The 22,992-nt window shown below is 42.4% G+C and overlaps 1 protein-coding gene across 1 annotated transcript in view; it reads right to left on the bottom strand.

Annotated features, from left to right (window-relative positions):
* Window positions 1-22,992, bottom strand: part of LOC145415103 (putative aarF domain-containing protein kinase 5) — a 443,740-nt gene that overhangs the window by 333,194 nt on the left and 87,554 nt on the right. The window lies entirely within an intron of this gene.

Below are 22,992 nucleotides of genomic sequence, written 5' to 3' on the forward strand. Positions count from 1 at the left end.
CTCTTTCTCCTTTCCTTTATGGAAGGCAAGTCCGGCTTTTCCAGCCTCTCTCTGTATGACAGATCTGCCAGACTGGGGACCATCTAGGTTGCTGTTCTTTGTATTCTTTCAATCTTGTTTATACCTTTCTTTTTGTGTGGGGACCACACTACCGCTGCATATTCTAACCTGGGGCAGATCATGGCCACTATCAATTTTTTCATCATCTCCTCATCCATATAATGAAATGCTACTCTTATGTTAGTCAAGAGTTTATATGTCTCTCTAACTGTCTTGTTAATATGTTTTTCATGTGACAAAGTGTCCTGGACCAGCACCCCCAAATCTTTCTCTTCTCTCACTTTTGTGACTGATTCATTTCCCATCAAATAATTCAATGATGGTCTCTTGGTACTTTTACCCATTTCCAATATTTTACATTTCTTTGAGTTAAATATCATTTCCCACATCCGGTTCCAATCATGTATCCTGTCCAGATCCTTCTGCAGCATTTTACAATCCTCCTCATCCTTCCCCATAGATTATGTATTCATTTATGTGTTACTCTAAACCCCAGCCTAAGCTGGACAGTTTATGTTAAATTCCTTGCTATAAATGCTTCCAAAAAATTGGGGCTTATGTACAGAGTTCGTGAGTTCTTCACTAATGAGCAGATGGCCATAATATACAAAAGTCATGTGCGTTCTCAGATCGAATACTGTTCACCACTGTGGAGTGGATGTGGAGCGGTTGCACTAGGCACTTGGACAAAATTCACAATAAAGCCATTAAATTAATCAATAATCCTGCAATTACACAAGACCTTCCTTCATTTCCAGTATGTATAGTGGTAAGTGGTGGCAACCATCATCCACTCACTTGATGTAGTGCTGCCTACTTCTTCCTTAGCCTTTACCATTCTTTTTCTGTGCCTGCCCTCCTCTCTTCCTATTTCTCTCATCCTTCCTGTCGCTTCTTATTGTTTTTCTTTCCTCTACAGGTGGCTTTACATTGAGTGACAAGCCAAATGGTTTCCTGTATGCCAAGAAACTATTTACAACGTTGGGTGGTAACCATATAACCAAACCATACGTGCTCCCTATGTGTCAGCAAGTGGGTTGCTGGAGGGTTAGTGCCCCTCCCTGTAAAACAAATAACTCAAAAGTCAAATGGCCACCCCTAACGGGATTGTGGCATCTGGCATTAGACAGATAGATAGACAGAGATGCTGCTTCTTTAGCATTATCTTATCGATATTTTTACCGTATGTGCTCTGACAAACTGGCTTCAATTGTGCCTCCTCTTCACATTTTCTCCTGAAATACTCGGGCAGCTGGGAGCGCCCATGAACTCACACTCTCTCCCCCGCCATGCAGAACCTCTGTTTATCAAAATTCATTTATCCCCAGAACTACTATTCTCTAGAATTCACTTCCTGGGAGTTGTCTCCCATAAACATTTAATCCACTTCAATTTTAATTCCAGTTGTTATAAATATTTTATGAATGGAGGATGCCTTTAGGCACATGGACTTATTTTTTTTTCCTTTGTTTTTCCTTCCTCCATTCACAAAAAAAAAGAAAGAAAAAAAAAAAAAGTCTATTTTCTCTTTCCCTAAGATGCATTTCTATAGCATAATCATGTCTCCTCTTTTCTTTCTCTCCTGTAATGTTGGCATGTTATATTTTTCTAGTCATTCTTCATAGCTTAGATCCCTTAGGCTTGGTACCCATCTTGTAGCTGCCCTTTGTACTTTTTCAAACTTATCTCTGTGTTTTTTGAGATGAGGATTCCAGACTACTGATGCATACTCCAGGGTTGGTCTGATGAATGATGTTATTATCTTTCTCAGCATGTCTCCATGTATATACGCAAATGCTGTTCTCATATTAGCAAGCAATGTACACATGTTACATACCTTCTCACTGATGTGGTCAGCCGGAGACAGTCTGTTATTGATAATCACTCCTAGGTCCCTCTCCCTTTCTGATATGTGTAGGGTTGATCATCCTAACTCATAATCCCAATCCGCTCTTTCTCACGTTTACCAAACTTAATCGCATGACACTTGTCCACATTAAATTCCATATGCTATTTACTGCTCCATTCATGAAGCTTATTTAATTCTTCTTGCAGCTCTCTGCAAGAATCTGTGTCGGTAATTTTCCTTTGAATTTTTGCAAAATTTTTTGAAAATTTTTGGAAAATGTGAGTGCATTTAAGTACTTGGGTAATGTGATGAGTAAGGATGGAAGGTTACAGGATGAAGTGCTTAAAAGGGTACGACAAGGAAGAAAGGTTGCTGGTTCCTTGAAAGCAGTGATACAAAATAGGGAAGTGTGCATGGAAGTGAAAAAGGTACTACATGACAGTCTTGTGATACCAACTCTAATGTATGGAAGCAAAGCTTGGACCTTGTTGGAGGGACAGAAGTCAAGAGTGAGAGCAGTGCAGTGGAAATAAGTTATCTGAAAGGAGCCTGTGGTGTCACATGGAGAGACAGACCGACAAATGAGGAGGTGAAGGATCGTTGTGGCGTGGATGTGGATGTGATAGGAAGTGTTAAGAGAAACACAGTAAGGTGGTTTGGCCATGTGGTGAGGATGGAGAGTGAGAGACTAATGAGGAGAGTGTATGTGAGTGAGGTGGAGGGGGGGGAGGTCAAGGATGAGATGGAGGGATGGAGTGGAGAGGTATATGAGAGAGGGGGGTGTGAGCTGGGAGTAGGGCAGTGAAATGGTGGGGAACAGGGTGACATGAAGGCAATTTGTTTGTGGCCACCCCTTACAGGAGTAAGGCATCTGGCAAGACAAAGATAGATAGATAGATAGATAGATAGAATTTTTGCATCATCCGCAAACATATTTAGATAGCTTCTATTTCCAATGTTATTGTATGCCATTATTCATCATTCATTCATCATCCAATCCTACGTTGCCCCAAGAGGAGCATAAAAGCCCGGGGCTAGGCAAGTTGGTCCTGACATTTAAGATGAGAGTGACCAGCCTCACTCATCCCTGAGTGGCATTACGTGAGCAATAAACCCCAACCATCCCGTGGATATAAACCTTCACCGGCTCAATCTGACTGGAGCTCCGTAATTACCCACTAAACTACCAGGCGCCAAAATTTGGTTATATGGTTACCACCTAGCATTGTAAATGGTTTCCTGTTGTACAGGAAACCATTTGGCTTGTCACTCTGCGTAGAGTCACCTAAGGGCAGAAGGAAGAGGAAAGAATGAAGGAAAGAAAGACAGAAGAGGGAGTGTAAAGTCACCCGTAGGCAGAAGGACGAGGAAAGAATGAAGGAGAGAAAGAAAGAAGAAATGTATACCAAAAACATAATTTTGTGCCAGCACTGAGCCCTGTGGAACTCTGCTGGTCACTTCCTTCCATGATGAATAATTTCCCCTTAATACTGTTCTCAATTTCCTTTTTCTGAGAAAATCCAGCATCTAACAGTACAGTTTGCCTTGGATACCTCCTTGATGGTACAGTTTCCATAAAAGTCTTTGGTGCAGTACTCTGTGAAATGCTTTTAATCCATCTATCCATCATCCAATCCTACTTTGCCCCATGAGGAGTGTAGGAGCCCAGGGCTAGGCAGTTGGTCCTTAAATTTAAGATGAGAGTGGCCAGCCTCACTGATCCCCGAGTGGCATTACGGGCAATAAACCCCAACCATCCCTTGGAAATAAACCTTCACTGGTTCAATCTGACTGGAGCACAGTAATTACCCACTAAACCACCAGGCGCCAAAATTTAGTTATATGGTTATCACCCAGCATAGTAAATGGTTTCCTGGTGTACAGGAAACCATTTGGCTTGTTACTTAGTGTAGAGTCACCCACAGGCAGAAGGAAGAGAAAAGAATGAAGGAAAGACAGACGGAAGAGGGAGTGTAAAGTCATCCACAGGCAGAAGGATGAGGAAAGAATGAAGGAACAAAAGACAGAAGAGGATGGAAGGAAAGAAGGATGGAGGAGAGGAAAGGGCAGACACCCGGGAGCAGCATTACATCGAGTGAGTGGATGATGAGCACCCCCACCTACCACAAACAAATGCTTTCTTGAAATCTAAATAGATACTGTCCACCCATCCTTCTCTTTTCTGTAATGTTTCTGCAACTCCAAAAAAGTAGCTTAATTGATTAGTAACACATGATTTTCCCTTTCTAAAACCCAACTGCCTTTCTGTTATTATACTATGTTCTTCTAGATGGTTTACCCAAACTTTTCTTATCAGCTTTTCTAGTATCTTACTTACAACACTGGTCAGTAGTTGAGTGGATTCTGTTTATTCCCTTTCTTGAATAGGGGAACAATGTTTGCCTTGTTCCAAATATCAGGTAGTTTACTTTGACTAAAAGATTCCTTGAATATAAAATATATTGGTCTACTTAACTTTTTTGCACATTCATGTAGAACATAACCTGAAATTATGTCAGGACCATATGCTTTTCCCTTGTCTAATTTACTTAACTCTTCCTGAACTTCTTTTTCTGATATTTGTATATCTGGTAATACATGTGGGCATGCATGTTCCATGTCGTTTCATTTTGTTTAGTTTTTAAAGGCTCCAACATGTTTGCATGCGTCGGCCTCAGTCACCTAATGGCGGCTTTCCATGCTGCACGATCTATTGCAGCCTCCCTGTTCAGTCCCTTAACCCTGAGGTCACACTTAATGACCTCGTCCCATGTCTTTCTCGGTCTACCCCTCATAACCCCACCCTCAATATTAACACTTCTCACCTTCCTCACCCAATTATCATCCCCCATCCTCTCCACATGTCCAAACCACCTCAATCTACCTCTCCTCATCACAACACCAATACACTCCAGTCCCATCCTACCTCTCAACTTTTCCATCGTAAACCCAGCCCCCCTGGAACGTGCACGCAGGGACGCACTGCACATCCACCTAATCATTGTCATTTCTGTACATCTGAGCCGGCAAATATCCTCCTGCTTTACTGCCCAGGTCTCACTACCATACAGCATTACACTCCTAACACATGCTGCATACAAAGACCCCTTAGCACGTAGGGAGAGCCCACTCAATGTCAGAAGAGGCAACAGCTCCCTGAACTTCTTCCAACCACTTCTCACCCTAGCCACAGAGCTAGCTCCAGCCCCACCTCCTGCACACAACATGTCTCCCAAATAACAAAACTCTTCCACACACCCAAGACATTCACCTGCAAGTTCAATCCTTTCACGTCTGACAATCTCCACCTGCTCTCCCCTACGCGCCATAAAATCAGCATTATCTCACAGTCTGCCTCTGATACCACTACATCTCTTGTGCACCCATTTATCACAAACATCGCACAAGATAGAATTACTTCCCACACCCTTGTGGCAAACTGCACATGGCCACTCTCCCTCGTCTTTGACAGTACCGCCACCAACCCTAGATATCATCACTTTTGTTTTATCTGCATTTACCCTTAAGCCCTTGTGCCCAATACCATCTCACCACTTCCTAAACCTTTCCTCCGCCTCCCTTTCGTTCTCTGCAATCAACACCAAATCATCAGCATACAACATCTCCCACGGGAGTCCGTTTCTAAAGTCAGGTGAGAGGGCTTCAAGCACCATGATAAACAACATGGGACTCAAAACTGACCCCTGATGCACATCAACATTCATGGAAAACTCATCACTCAAATCTTCATTCACTCTTACCTGGGCGTGAGCACCCACATACATAGCCATAAGCAACCTAACCAGCCACTCCTCCAAGCCAAGCTTTCTCACTGCCCACTTCACCACCTCTCTAGGGACTCTGTCAAAGGCCTTTTCCAAATCAACAAAAACAAAATACAGATCCCTTCTCCTACCAATACAGGTATATTTTTCCTGAAGCTGTCAAACAATGAATATGGCATCAGTGGTCCCCCTACCTGGCATAAACCCAAACTGCAACTCATCAATATGCACTCTTTCTCTAATCATACCTTCTAAAACTCTCTCCATTACCTTCATTATCTGATCTAAAAGCTTTATACCTCTATAATTTCCTCTTTCCAGGGCATCACCCTTCCCTTTATACACATTTACAATTACACTCTTCAGCCAATCATCTGGGACAACACACTCACAAATAATCATATTTATCAGGTCAGTGACTAACCTCACCCCTATATCTTCTGAGGCCTTCAACATTTCAGCAGTCAACCCAGACACACCTGCTGCCTTCCCCACCTTCATCCTGCCTATTGCCTCACTCACAGTAGCATCATCAATCAAAGGCCAAGGGCCAAACACTGGATCTGCTGGCTCCAAACCTCCCCTGTCCCAGTCAAACTCCTTTTTCAACAACCGGCTAAAATGCTCTCTCCATGCATCTTTAATATCCTCACTGTTCACCACTACCCTTCCTTCATCATTCTTCACACACTGCTCACCTATAATACCCCGATTATCCCTCTTCATCTGATTGGCCACCTTAAATATCATATTTTTCATTTCTCCATGATTTAGGTTATCAAGTAAAAGTCTCTGTGACTCAGACTTTGCCCTGTATACCTCTCTTCTAGCCCTATGCTTGGCAGCCAAATATTCCTCCTTGCTACCACCCTTCTTCCATTCCCGGAAAAGTCTTCTTTTCTCCTCAACAGGAGCTTCTACACCCTCATCACACCACCAAGTTACTTTGTCTTGGTGGTCCTCTTGTACAACTGCATGTTACATCAGTAACTCTCAAGAAATTGTTCTTGAGGGCTCTGTACTGTTCATTAATGCCTCTGTCTATAGCTCCCTGTTCAGCCACCACTCTCCTCATCTCGCTATAGAAGGCATCCCTTACTACTTTGTTTTTCAGCTTCCATATTTTCCTCCTAGGTACATAAGTCCTCTTTTTCATCACTCGTTCTTTAAGCACTATATCACAAATCAACAGATTGTGCTGCTGCACACACTCCTCACTTCCTATAACTTTAACATCCCTCACTAACCTCCGATCAGCCCTCCTAACCAGAAAATAATCTATCTGACTGCTATTTCCCCCAGACTCATACGTAATTAACCTACTGTCTTTTTTCCTAAAATGTGTGTTGCACACAATCATGCCTGTTGCCTCCCCAAATTCGAGTATCCTTTCCCCTTCCGCATTCCTTATACCATACGCACATCCCCCATGTACTCCTTCATAACTTTGTGCTGCTTCACCTTCATGACCATTTAAGTCCCCTCCCAAAACCACTATCTCATCATCCCGCATACCACCTACTACGCTTATTAAATAATCCCAAAATCTATCTTTCTCTGCTTCATCCAATCCTGTCTGTGGTGCATATGCCGATATAACTGAAGCTATCTTTCTATTGAACAGAATTTTCTCTACCAATATCCTATCGCTTACTCATATAACATTCATAACATATTCCACCCATTTCTCCACAACCATCACACCAACATCCCCATATCCGTCTGTACCCACATGCCAAAAACATCTTATAGTAACAGTCCTTTCCAACAATCTTTCTGGCTGATCCATCCCTGTACCGGACTTCCTGCAAACACGCCACATCCACCCACCTCATACTGAATGCCTCAACGACTTCCCCTGCTCTTCCCCGCAAACTTCCTACATTCCATGAACCCACTCTCATCCCCCTGGGTGATTTACTGTCTTCAGGCTTGCTTTGAAACTTATTCTTGTATGTTGTCACAGTCAGTATTAATAAAGGGGGATAGACAAACCACAGGCCCCACTCACTGCACAGTCCCAGGTCCAGGCAATGGATTTGGGACACCTAGCCCACCAGCTTACCAGTGGCTGTGGTAGTGGCCTCAGGGCACCCTGCCAGGACAGCTGCAGGGACACCCTCCAAGCGCGCTTTGGCACTGCAACTATCCCGCCATTATACACCCACTGATAGGGCAGCCTCCTGGGGCGCTACTCCCAGGTTCGGGCCCCTCTCTATTGGGCGGAAGCAGCAGCCTGGGAACTGCAATGCCCTGTACCCTCTAGCACAGGCCCGAGCCCCATCTCGCCCAGGACCCATGATCTGTGCTGGCGGAACCCCCGTCATGCCTCCCCCCAGAAGTCCGCCACTAGGTAGCAGGGAGAAAGTTTTCTGGCCGCATGCCCTAGCTGGTGCCAACCCCTGTAATGTAGTGGGATACGTTGTGTGAAATGTAAAGTGCATGTGGTGTAATGCATAAGATAGTTAGAGGAAATGTTTGGGAGAGTATGCTGGTCTACTCTGCATGTTACTGTCACACTGAAAAGGGCAGCAAAGGGGGATGGTTAGATTGCTAGTGAAACAGGAGCTCCAGCTCTCCCTATCACCAGCATTCTCATTCCCCTCGGGAGTACCACCCTGTTCGGCCCGTGCTACAGCCTCCTCCTCGTTGCTTTCAAATTATTTTCTTTTGTAAAAACTAATTGGAAGTTTTTATTCAGTGCTTCACAAATATCTTTCTCTTGTGTATAGATGATCCCCTCATCCATAATGGACTGTATTTTATCTTTAACTTTGGTTTTGCTTTGGATGTATATGTAAATTAGCTTAGATTGATCACTACTTTTATTTATAATGTCTTCCCCAAACTGTCTCTGAGCCTCCCCTATTGTGACCTCTGTACCTATTCCACAGCAAATCTCTTTTTTCCTTTGATTTTTTTTACATTCTGTATTAAACTATTTCTTTATTTTCATTTCTGTTTCTTTGTGCTGAATGATGTAATTTTGGACTCCTACTTCATAAAGATAACAAAATTTTCTATATATAACATTTAAGTCTTGTCCTCTTAGCTTCTTTTTCCAATCTATTACTAAGAAGTACTTCTTTGGGTCATTATAGTTGCCCTTTTTGTTTAGACTCATTTTGTAACTCATTACTGGTAACTGTCATATGCAATCCTGAAGTTGCAAGTTAATACTGCACAGTCGCTTTTGCCAAATGAAGGGTGATACACTATACTGTCAATATCATTTTCTTGACTAGTAAATATAAGATCTAGTACTGAGGGATCATCAAGTCCTCTTTTTCTGGTGTTTACATGCTCTGTTAGGAAAAACTCCTGCACACGATCCTGCAGCTTTGGATCCCAACAGCTTTCATGGCTTCTTACATCTAGAGTATTCCAATTTATATTTGAACTGAAATATCCAGTTAATATCATTCTTTTATATTCCTCTTCCATTCTAGGCAGTAATGTTCTTAAACTCTGAACTGTACTTTTTGCCAGGTCTTCATATCTACCTCTTTCCCAAGTGTTTGTTTTGGGTGGCATTTATGAATTTGCCACTCCTTTCAGATGTATTAATCTCTAATGTAATCAGTTTGACTTGTGAGGGTATATTTAGTCTGATTTCTCTGACTTGCAAATGTTTCATTAATATTATAATTCCTCCTTGTTTTCTTAAATTTCTGTCTTTTCTCCATATACAATAAACATCCAATTATTCGGCAGCTGATTATTCGGTAGATCCGATATCGGCAGTTTTGAGAAACAGTCCCATTGACGAAAGTCTTTGATTGTTAGGTAGATGGATCATCTCAGCAGTCCAGGAAGTGTTATCTGTGACTTGAAGGCCTAATGTGTCATTACACTTGTATATGTTCACTAGTTTCTATATTTTTCAGATTCATGTATAGTACTGTATTGATTACAGTATTGCACAGAATCATACAGTACAGTAACCATCCCCCCAAATTAGCGAGGCTTACTTTCCAAGCCCCCTCGCTAGTTCTTGAAATTCGCTCTTTCTTGACGCCTTCCTGAAAATGATATTTACCAGTAATTGCGTAGCCCATGACCCACTGGTACTGTAATGCATTACCCATAATTAAATGTTGCTTGTTAAATCAGTTTCCCTGTTGTTTTTAGCTGTACAGCTGTGACAGCTCATGTTTGTTTCTTCAGCATAATGGTGGAAGGGACTGTCCTAAGTATTTAGCTAAACCTAACCTAACCGAATTTAACTATACCTAACAATTTAACCAAATCTAACCTAATCTAGAGTCAGAAAAATACATAAAATAAACTGGAGGAATATGAATTGGTAAGGTCTTTCCAATGAAAGTCAAACGTACATTTGGTGCTCATTCTTTTGTTTGTTTTTTGTGTTTATATGTGAAAGAGAGAGCTTTGATGCAAACAGTAATGTATTCCATTAACCCCTTAATAACCTCCGGCATTGAACAACACTTTACAGTACTGGTGTCAGTGACGTTGAGTTAGTGTGAGCTATAAAAAACCGTGAACAATTATGGGAAGGGAAGGAAGGTCACTGGTATGTTTACACAACTCTACACTACCATCCCAAGCAGTCAGGCAGTCGCTTAATCTCAGATGTTTTCACCCATTTGGTAAATGCACCGTAACTTTATGAATTCTTCCGTGAATCATAGCGAATCATAGCATGGGTTTAACCCTTTAAACGCGGCCGTGTACAGCCGATCCCCCCCATGTGGTGGGGTTGTAGCAGGGTCTGAGTACCTGTGGGAAAATATTTGCCAAAAATCAGAGATTAATCCTAGAACATTAAAATTTTTATGGCATATAGTACTTACATTCAGCTTTCTCCTGAGACAGGTGTTGAGCCTTTGTGGACTACCAAAGGACTTGTGGAGACTTGCAAAGTTGGGTAACAAAGTCTTCACTTTCACACCTCCAGCAACCCGGTTTCCCCTCTACCACAGCCTCAATCTGTCACAGTATCCTTTATACAACAACGTACAGGTAGTTTGGAATCCGTATTTGTACAATAAGCACTGAAAATAAGGCTACAATCAACGGAGCGTACAGCCGACATGCAGCGCGGCGGCGGTCTTCCCGTTGCTGAACACACATTTCCCTTTTCACAGCTAAAAACATGTATACTACATTATTTTCTTTCATACTACTTCCCAAAGGCTCGCTTGGCACTATTACGGCCATAAAAATCACTGTCACTGCCAGTATTGTGAAGCGGGAATGAGGAAGACCACCGCGGAGCGATTTTATTCTGCCTTACGCCAGGCACTTTATTCTCGCTCCTGTCGGCCACTCGCACTTCATTTCTATCGCTCACTTTCAATCTCGCTGTCAGTTTAGTGCCTTATTCATCAGTGTCACTGTCATTTGTTATAAAAATAATATTTTCTACACACCAAACTGTCACTGTCAGAACATAAAATAGAAAAATATGCTTTCAACTTCTTACACTGGAGTGACTGTCACTCTCAATACTTATATTATTATTATGTACAATTATTTACAGTGAAATCACTGTCACTGTCAGTGCTTTTACAACTACATACACTAATTTACACTCAACAGACTGTCACTGTCAGTACGTACAAGAAAACTAAACACTAGTATCACTGTCACTCTCAGTATTATTTACAAGATTCTTACCCTTATTTTCAACATCTAGTCAGGCTGTGGTAGTCAAAGAAACACGGGTAAGCGCAGAGGGGAATTTTGCACTCTTTGCACTGCAAGGAGGTGCACCTAAATGTTCTGTCTTGCCTGGTAGTGTGGCTGCACACATGACACCTCCTCAGTGCTTTTCCCCTCTTGGCAGTGCTAGGCAGTGGCTCCAGGTGGTGTCGCTGAAGGTAGTCCTGGCACTGTATGCGGTCTGGAGGTGTGTGTGAGTGGCGCCTGGGACCTGATGGCAGTACCTGCCCAAAACGCTGAAGCAGCTGGTACACACAAGTCTTAGAAAAACGCCGGAGAGAGTAGTTTGCTGGCTTCCTGTTCTTGATCTTATACAGGATGAAAGTGTTCAGCATGCACATATCAAGCAAGTGCAAGAACACCTTCCAGTACCAGCGACGGTTCCTCCTCAGGCAGTCTATCTCTCCGATCATCATATCAGACTTGTCCACCAGCCGCATATTGACGTTGTAGTCAATAACAGCATCAGGCTTCATCACAGGATCGCCAGTCCTTCTGTCGACCTTCCCTGTGGCTTGCATTTCCCCCTTGTGAACTGTGGTGAGCACATTGAGGATCCTCTTGTGCCACCTGATCGCCAGCATCTTGTCCGATTTTTTCAGGTGCACTTCTCCCGGCTTTGATCCTTCAGCCTCGGGGAAGGCAGGGTAGTGTGCCCTATTGCTCCGGACAGTGCCACAGGATCCGACGCCGTGCTCTGAAAGGTACTTGGTGAGTTTGGGAGCTGTATAATAATTGTCCGTATACAGGACATGATTCCCGCCAAAGTACTTTTCCAGAAGCACTTTCACCACAGAACCAGAGAATCCAAGGGGGTCAGTCTTGTCCAAGTCCACATTGCTGGCGGTGTAGATAACGAAGTCTAGGATGAACCTCGTCTTGCAGTCGCACAGCACGAAAAACTTTATTCCAAAGCGGTGGCGTTTGCTAGGAATATACTGCACGAACCGAAGACGGCCCCTGAACAAAACCAAGGACTCGTCAATCACAACTCTCTTGAAGGGCCGAAGGAACGTCATAAACTTGTCCTTGATCAGGTTCAGGATTCCCCTCACTTTCCATAGTGGGTCAGTTTGGGATGGCTCATCGTTGTTGGCAAAGTGAAGGTACGTCATGAGTTGCCTGAAACGATCACGACTCATGTACTTGTTGAAGATGGGTGTGGGGCAAAGATCGTCAGCACTCCAGTACTCCTCGAGCTTGTGCTTCCAGTTATGTGGCATGAGAAGCATCAGGCCGATGAATACAAATAGTTCCCGGATCGTAACAGGAACCCATGCTGCCATCCGCAATGTGGATGGCGTTGCAGCTTCACCTTCACCTTCACGAACTGCAGCAGATTGCCCTTCGTACCTGTTCGTCTCGGTACAAATCTGCTCCATGACTTCGTTATCCAGGAAGGCCAACAGGTAGTCCAGACATTCACCATCCTCGGGGACAGGGAAGTCAGCCTGTATCCCACACCCAGTGGCATCAAAGGGCAGATCCTCTGGCACAAAATCTGAGCCCTCAGACCACACGAAGGCATCCAGAGTGCCCTTCCTAGGCTGGGAGGGGGTGGGGGCGGCGGGGGGTGAGGCAGGCTGTGTGGCAGTGGGTGAGGCAGGCGGTGAGGCAGGCCGTGTGGCAGAGGATGAGCTAGGTCATGTCTGTGTGGTGGTGGTGGTGGTGGGGAGATAAGGAGAAGGTTCAAGGTCACTCGCAGTGGCCTGAGTGGTGAGTTGCCTAGTGCGAGAAACCTTACCACTAACTCTAACACTAGGAGACACTTTCCTACTCATGCCAGCACGAACACGGGGCCTACGAAAACCTCTACGCAAACCAGACTGCCTACTTCCCTTCCAAGGTGGTGAAGGAGACTCCGAAGACTCAGGAGAAAGCACAGCAGAAGAAGATGACGAGAGAATGGGGCTGGGAGTGCGAGGCGGTAAGGCGGCGGCGTGACCTGGTGTAGGGGACAATGGCCGGTCTGAGGAAGACAATGGCTGGGAACCGGGGTCACCACTTCGCTTCCTCTTGGCCCCCTTACCATACACTATTCCCCTTTTCACTGGAGCCTTGCCTGTTGAGGTGCTGGGCACAGGAATTGTCACTTCAGGCACCTCAGACTCAGCACTCGATAGAGTGTCTGATTCGGCAAGGCTCGATAACACTCCTACGTCACTACCATAATCCATTGACGCTTTCAATAATTCAATGCCTATAGCCGAGTCACTAAGGCCCTTAGCACTTCCTAGTAAGGGTTTGGACATGGTAGAGGTCACAAAGCCCTTCTTCGGAGGACTGGAAGGCACAGACTCGGAAGAGCTTGAGTGAGACATGGTGTCACCTTCAAAGATTGCGGTAAACTGACGCTAAACAGGGGCAAACCGCGGGAAAAAATGCTAGTGTGACAATCGGGGAAACAAGCGTTTCCAATTAGCATAAAGTGCTTGCGAGAGGAAGGCACAGATTGACACGTCTGAGCTGTCCGCGCGCTGTCATATCGCACGACGAGGGGGGGCCGGGCAGAGGTGCGTGGGTGGGTAAAAAAAATTATACTTGGCAACAACCGAGGTCAGTGGTACAAAGGTCAAGTGTGCTAAAAGTAGCTAAAGGGTGGCGGTACTGACAGACAATACCAGCTGGAGCCTGCTTGCCCGCGGTTATTCAAAATTTACTAGAATCACAAACGTGACGATCCGCGTTTAAGGGGTTAAGAAGCTAAAAAACACATTGCTAGGTGGGCCAAACGATTCTCTTCACATCTTTAAGAAAAATAAATTGATTTCAGAAAAATGGAAGAAACTTACTCTACGTACTCAAGAGATGGATTAAATTTTTTCTATTTAATTTTCTTAAAGATGTGAAGAGAATTGTCTGGTGCACCTAGCAATATGTTTTTTAGCTTCCTAAAGTATGCTATGATTCACTCTGATTCACAGAATTCATAAAGTTACGGTGCATTTACCATATGGGTGAAAACATCTGAGATTAAGTGACCACCTGACTGCTTGGGATAGTAGTGTAGGGTCGTGTAAACATATCAGTGACCTTCGCTCCCTTCCCATAATTGTTCACGGTTTCATATAGCTCACACTAGTTCAACATCACTGACACCGGTACTATAAAGTCTTGTTCAATGCCGGAGGTTATTAAGGGGTTAATAGAATACATTACAGTTTGCATCAATACTCTTTCACATATAAACACAAAAACGAACAAAAGAATGAGTGCTAAATGTACGTTTAACTTTCATCTGAAAGACCTTACCAATTCATATTCCTCCGGTTTATCTTATGTATTTTTCCGACTGTTTTAATTTGTGTTTGGAGTGAGTACTGGATACAGTACTCACTCCAAACACATTTGTAATAATTTAAGTACTGATGACAGTGTTCACCAATACAAATGATGTACTGAGCGGGTAGGTAATATTCCGTATCATTTCAGCCTTCCAGGAAGTGTTATCTGTGACTTGTAGGCCTACTGTGTCATTACACTTGTATATGTTCACTGATTTATATATATTTCAGATTCAGGTATAGTACTGTACTGATTACAGTACTGTACAGTATCACACAGTATACAGTACTCTCTCCAAATGCATTTGTAATACCATAAGTGGTAATGACAATGTTTACCAATACATATAAGGTACTCAGTGGGTAGTTTTTTTTTATTATTCAGCAAATCCAATTTCTTGACATTGGCCCGGTCCCATACATGCTGAAAAATGAGACTTTTACTGTATTGTATTCCTCTAAGTTTAGGATATTGTTTAATATCATTGGTGTTAATTTTGTTTTGGTTAGGCAAATAATATGTGGTTCATATTCTTTCGTATAGTCTTTCATCTCTAGTAATTTTAACATCATTCCATCTACTTTTGAGTACATCAACTTAATCACCCTGTTTACATACTTGCCATAGCTTGAGTCTGCTACTTTCCTTCTTTTTATTTCGTGTTGGTGATGTACCACTTTCATACCTGTAATCCAACTACAGTGGTCCCTCACGTTTAGCGACTTAATTTGTCTGGCGAAACCATCACTAAATGTGAAGTGTACTTTATACGGGAAAAATATCAATTAGTCTGCACCAATCTTCCATGTCACCCTTTTGACCCCCATCTCTTTAAGTGCTGAATGAAACACAGTGTATTAGCAACACAATATACAGATACAGTACTGTATGGTTATACATCTACTCACCAGTGAAAAAAGCCAAATGCTTGGCACTGTGAGAGAAAAAAAAAGCACCCAAGGTCGCCAGATGCTCACAACAATAATAACAATGGCAGTCTGGTGGCAGACGGGCAAGGCATTTCATGCCACACATCGCTAAACGCGTGGTATTGGTACCTTTTCTAACCTATCACTAAATGCGAAAATCACTAACTAAAAATACGCTAAATGCGAGGAACCACTGTACTTCGTAAAAAAAATTTACTCTTCTTTTCTTCTGATCTCTCCTTGTTCTTTGTTTTTGCTTCCTCTCTCTTCTCCTTTAGTATTCCCAATTCGTCTTTAATTAGGCATTTTTTATCCATACTTTTTTAAATTCCTCTTTTGCATGAGTTTGTTTCCATTTTTTAGTATTTCTTCCACAATGTTCACACTCTGGAAGGCTACTTTCAGAGACTTTGATCTATTTCTCTCATACTTCCCTAGCCTTTTGTGTTCCTCTATGTCTTTCTTACAGATTTCCTCAGATACTTCCTTCAATATGTTCATTATATCTGCCATCTCTTTTTTGTCTTGAAATTTTGTTTTTTTATTTCTTCTTCATCTACACCAGTGATTACTAAAGATTTATTAATATCTGCTGAATCTTTGACCAGTTTTTGATTATTTTTAATGAATTCTTTCACTTCCTTTCTAATGTTTTTTTCTCCGATTTTTGTTTCAAAGTCTTGTCTTACTGTCACCATTTCAGCTTACGTAGTTTCTACTTCATCTTTGCAACTTCTCATTACTTTGTTCACCTGGGTTATCTCTTCTATATCACTACTTTGGTCTAACAGACTGCTTGCTTGCCTAATTTTCTATGTATCATTTCTGAACTCCACCATAATACTGTCATGGTTCACAACTGTACTTGCCATCTCACTAATCTTCCTTCTAAGTAAACCTACCTCGACTGACAGCTCATCTACTATTGTGTCTTTTTTGTTTAATTCCTTTACTAATTTTTCATTTTCTTTCTTCTGCATGCATAACTGCTTCTTAATTTCATCTATTTCACTTTGAAAAGTGTGTGTAATTCACCGGGTCAGTCAGGATCACTTGATGGTCGTGATCGTCAGCTTTTACCCTCCCAGAAGGGAGCTGAGAGCTCATATAGTCCGATCTAAGGGCAAGGCTGTGACCTTCGTACATGCACACACCCGTCCCCTGGCTCATGGGGGACAGTAACCACCCAATTCATCAGTGAAACTTTTCACAACCTGAGCGAGGAGTGGACTCCCGTCTGCCAGATGGCAAGAGAATGTTACCACTGAGTCAGCGAGTGGTGTGTGTGTGTGTGTGTGTGTGTGTGTGTGTGTGTGTGTGTGTGTGTATAGTACAGTAGAACCTCATAAGTCCAGACTATGTGTCAGTAAATTTGAGTCCAAAGTCCATACATACCCTATATAAACAATCTTATACCCTATAAAATTACAAAAGGTGAAAAGGGATTTAAATAACTACCAATTTAGTTTTGCTTCAAGCAATTTACAGGTAAGGCAATAAATGGTATTATAATAAACAGTACAGTCAATCATTGAGTAACAGAGACAACAGGGACTGGACAAAGACTCGTTCAATAGTTTTTAAAGGCTCCAACATGCTTGCATGCGTCGGCCTTGGTCACCTAATGGCGGCTCTCCATGCTGCACGATCCATTGCAGCCTCCCTGTTCAGTCCCTTAACCCTGAGGTCACACTTAATGACCTCGTCCCATGTCTTTCTCGGTCTACCCCTCATAACCCCACCCTCAATATTAACACTTCTCACCTTCCTCACCCAATTATCATCCCCTATCCTCTCCACATGTCCAAACCATCTCAATCTAACTCTCCTCATCACAACACCAATACACTCCAGTCCCATCCTACCTCTCAACTTTTTCATCGTAAACCCAGCCCCCCCAGACCCAGGATGCAGGGATGCACTAAACATCCACCTAATCATTGTCATTTCTGTACATCTGAGCCGGCAAATATCCTCCTCACTTCACTGCTCAGGTCTCACTACCATACAGCATTACACTCCTAACACGTGCTGCATACAAAGACCCCTTAGCACGTAGAGAGAGTCCTCTCAATGTCAGGAGAGGCAAGAGCTCCCTGAACTTCCTCCAACCACTTCTCACCCTAGCCACAGAGCTAGCTCCAGCCCCACCTCCAGCACACAACATGTCTCCCAAATAACAAAACTCTTCCACACACTCAAGAGATTCACCAGCAAGTTCAATCCTTTCACGTCAGACAATCTCCACCTCCTCTCCTCGACACACTGGACACATTAAACGAGCATTATCTCGCAGTCTACCTCTGATACCACTACATCTCTTATGCACCATTTATCACAAACACCGCACAAGATGGAATTACTTCCCACGCCCTTGTGGCAAACTGCACATGGCCACTCTCCCTCGCCTTTGACAGTACAACCACCAACCCTAGATATCATCACTTTTATTTTATCTGCATTTACCCTTAATCCCTTGTGCCCCATACCATCTCTCCACTTCCTAACATTTCCTCTGCCTCCCTTTCATTCTCTGCAATCAACACCAAATCATCAGCATACAACAACTCCCACGGGAATTTTCTAAAGTCACATGAAAGGGCTTCAAGTACCATGATAAACAACATGGGACTCAAAACTGACCCCTGATGCACACCAACATTCACAGAAAACCCATCACTCAAATCTCCATTCACTCTTACCTGAGTGTGAGCACCCACATACTGTACATAGCCATAACCACCCTAACCAGCCACTCCTCCAAGCCAAGCTTTCTCACTGCCCACTTCATCACCTCTCTAGGGACTCTGTCAAAGGCCTTTTCCAAATCAACAAAAACAAACTAAAGATCCCTTCTCCTACCAATGTATTTTTCCTGAAGCTGTCGAACAATGAATATGGCATCAGTGGTCCCCTTACCTGGCATAAACCCAAACTGCATCTCATCAATATTCACTCTTTCTCTAATCATACCTTCTAAAACTCTCTCCATTACCTTCATTATCTGATCTAAAAGCTTCATACCTCTATAATTTCCTCTTTCCAGTGCATCACCCTTCCCTTTATACACAAATACAATTACACTCTTCAGCCAATCATATGGGACAACACACTCATAAATGATCCTATTTTTCAGATCAGTAACTAACTTCACCCCTATATCGCCTGAGGCCTTCAACATTTTGGCATTCAACCCAGACACACCTGCTGCCTTCCCCAACTTCATCCTGCCTATTGCCTCACTCACAGTAGCAGCATCAATCAAAGGCCAAGGGCCAGACACTGGATCTGCTGGCTCTAAACCTTCTCTGTCCCAGTCAAACTCCTCATTCAACAACCGGTTATAATGCTCTCTCCATGCATCTTTAATATCCTCACTGTTCACCACTACCCTTCCTTCATCATTCTTCACACACTGCTCACCTGTAATATCCCGATTATCCCTCTTCACCTGACCTGCCACCCTAAATATCATATTTTTCCTTTCCCCATGATTTAGGTTATCAAGTAAAAGTCTCTGTGACTCAGACTTTGCCCTGTATACCTCTCTTCTAGCCCTATGCTTGGCAGCCAAATATTCCTCTTTGCTACTCAAACCCACATCACTTGAACAATGTGTTTACCTGTATAACAGTACAATGTGTTCTGGCGACTTTCCAAAACTGTCACTTTTACCCCTTTTTGCCACCCTATGCCACATAAATTACCCCATACTTATACCCACCATCAGATAAATCACTGAAAGAGATAGTATAACTACTATAATTAACCCATTCTGTGCCATGTCCATATATATATAGACAAACCAATAGTGTCAAAATTGCCAAGTCCGTACATGTATGGACTCACTCATGGTACCCTAAATTGCCTAGTCTATGTATATATGGATACGATTCCCCTCACATTTGCGGGAAATTATTTGATTCTATCCTTAGTGTGTGACAGAAAATGGGATGACAGACAGCACTCCTCCCCTCCCATGCCTTATAAAAAAAAAAGAAAAAAAAAAAAAAAAAAAAAAAGTGAAAATACGTAAAATTAGCAAGGAACTCCAAATTCCTATCATCACAGTTTCGACTGTGGCCGCATTACACACACCAGGATGTGTTTCCATGCTACAAGTACTCCATGTATCCACCCATTCCACACCAAAATGGAATATCTATCCACACCATCTGCTGATGGTATTTGAAAGTAGCCATCTGACGCAAATCTGGGTCTGATGCAAATCTGGGTCACGCCACGTTGCCAAAGATGTGCTTACTCCTGACTTCCAGTCAAGGAGTCGAGGTTGGAGGACTTCCAAGTGATGAACTAACTGATAGGGATGCAACAACTGTGTATACAATGAAATTAAAATAAGTATGTGTAAGCAAATAAAGTAAATTATAAAATCAAGTAAAGTAAGGAAAATAACATAAGGAAAGTGTGATTTACCTTAACTAATGTGTCTGTGTGCAGCATGAGTGTTTATTGTCCCTTATGTGATGGTTTATGGTGTCTTATGCCAACATAATAGATATAAAAAAAAAATCTATCTATCTATCTATAGTATAGCCCGATGCCCTAGTCCCGCAAAGGGTGGCGGCAGACAAAACGTCTCCAAGTCACTCGGTCACCCACCATTTAACTACTCTCCCCCCAACTCACTCCTCCCTCCCTCATATACCTCTCAACCCCATCCCTCCACCTCATCCTCGGTCTACCTCTCCCTCTCCCTCCCTCCACCTCACCTACATACACCCTCTTAGTCCGTCTTTCATTCTCCATTCTCTCCACATGTCCAAACCAGCTCAGTGTATTTCTCCTAATCTTCTCAACCACATCCACATCCACCCCACAACGTTCCTTCACTTCTTCATTCGTCAACATGTCCCTCCATGTCACTCCACATGCTCCTCTCAAGTAACTCATTTCTACTGCTCTCACTCTTGACTTGTTCCCCTCTTGCAGGGTCCACGCCTCGCTTCCATACATCAGGGTAGGGTTCACAATACTATCATGCAGTGACTTCTTAACTTCCATACTCACCTCCCTATTCCTCATCGCTGCTTTCAGTGAACCAACAACCTTCCTTCCCTGCTGTACCCTTTCACGCACTTCATCCCCCAAAGTTCCATCCTTACTCATTATATTACCCAAGTACTTGAATGCACTCACATTCTCCATATCCTCACCATCCAACCTTACTGTACATTCTGTGACTTCATTCCTCTCAAACACCATAACTTTACTTTTGTTTACATTAACTTTCAGCTTCCTCCTCCTACACACTGTCCCAAATTCATTCACCAAACCTTGCAACTCCCATTCGTCTTCACTCAACAATACTGTATCATCAGCAAACAGCAACACCGGAATCTTCCAAATCTCACCTTCATTCATCAGAGCCACCCCCATATCCACTGCCCTACCTTGCACTTCCTTTACAACCCCATCCATGTATATATTAAACAGCCATGGAGACATCACACAACCCTGTTTCAGTCCCACACTAAGATCAAAGAACTCACTCTGCTCACAATCCACTCGCACCGTAGCCCTAGCTTCTTCGTTCACAGCACTCAACAATTTCCTATCCACTCCATATATTCTTAATACCTTCCACATACCTTGCCTATCTATTCTGTCATAAGCTTTCTCCAAGTCCATGAAGGCAGCATACACTTTCTTTCCCTTCTCTAGATACTTCTCCACTAAACATCTTAGAACAAATATCTGATCTACACACTCTTTTCCCTTCCTAAATCCCCCTTGTTCTTCTCCAACTAGCTCCTCTGCCATATGCCTAACCCTATTAATGAGTATTCTACCATATATTTTACCAGTCACACTAAGAAGGCAAATACCCCTATGGTTTAATACAAATATAAATCGGAATACTCTATAAGCCAAGAAAGCTGTTGGGACCAAAAGCTCCTGGATATCGTGCAAGAGTTTTTCCTAACACAACATGTAAGGGAAAGCACCAGAAAAAGAGGACTCGATGTACCCTCAATGCTAGATCTCATATTTACTAGGCAAGAAAACGATATTGACAATTTAATTTACCACCCTCCATTCGGCAAAAACGACCATGCAGTACTAAATTGCAACCTCAGGACGGCATATGACATACTTAACAGCAATGAAAGTTACAAAAAGAGCCTAAACTATAAAAAGGGAAACTATCATGACCTAAAGAAGTACTTCTTAGAAACTGATTGGGAAAAGGTGCTTAGAGGACATGATTTTAATGCTATATATAAAAAATTATGTGAATTTTATGAAATAGGAGTCCAGAAGTACAACCGACAGCACAAAGAAGCAGAAAAGAAAACAAAGAAATGGTTCAATACAGAATGTAAAAAATCAAAAGAAAAAAGAGATTTGTTGTGGAATAGATACAGAAGATATAATAGTGAAAGGGGGTATAATAATTACAAACAGGCAAGAAATGATTATACAAGAATAATCAGGGAAGCCCAAAAACAGTTTGAAGAGGATATCATAAATAAAAGTAGTGATCAACCGAAGCTATTTTACAGCTACATCAGAAGCAAAACCAAAGTAAAAGATAAAATACAATCCATTACGGACGAGGGAATCACCTATACACAAGAGAAGGATATTTGTGAAGCACTAAACAAGAAATTCCAATCAGTTTTTACAGAAGAAAAAAATTTTGAGAGGGATTATCTGGAACATGCATGCCCACACATGCTACCAGATATGCAAACATCAGAAAAAGTAAAACAGGAGGAGCTAAGTAAATTAGACAAAGGAAAAGCAAATGGTCCTGCTGAAATTTCATGTTGGGTATGTGCAAAGGAGTTAAGTAAACCATTATTTTTAATTTTCAAGAAATCCTTGAGTCAAGGTAAACTAACTGATATTTGGAAGAAAGCAAACATTGTTCCCTTATTCAAGAAAGGGAATAGACAAAATCCACTCAACTACCGACCAGTATCACTAACCAGTGTTGTAAGCAAGGTATTAGAAAAGCTTATAAGACAAGCTTGGGTAAATCACCTAGAAGAACACAATATGATAACAGAAAGACAGTTTGGTTTCAGAAAAGGAAAATCATGTGCTGCTAATCTGTTGAGCTACTATGACAGAGTAACAAACACAATACAGGAAAGAGAAGGATGGGTGGACAGTATCTATTTAGATTTCAAGAAAGCATTTGACACAGTACCACATCAAAGACTTTTATGGAAACTGTACCAAGGAGGAATTCGAGGCAAACTGTTTTGTTGGATGCAAGATTTTCGTATAAAAAGAGAAATGAGAACAGTACTAAGGGGAAACTACTCATCATGGAAAGAAGTGACTAGTGGAGTATGACATGGCTCAGTGCTGGCACCAATCATGTTTTTAGTGTATATAAATATAGACAGTAACACTGGAAATG

The sequence above is a fragment of the Coenobita brevimanus genome, chromosome 101, assembly GCF_032717465.1.
Source record: "Coenobita brevimanus isolate Jiangsu-jjx chromosome 101, ASM3271746v2, whole genome shotgun sequence".
In the NCBI taxonomy this organism is placed as follows: domain Eukaryota; kingdom Metazoa; phylum Arthropoda; class Malacostraca; order Decapoda; family Coenobitidae; genus Coenobita; species Coenobita brevimanus.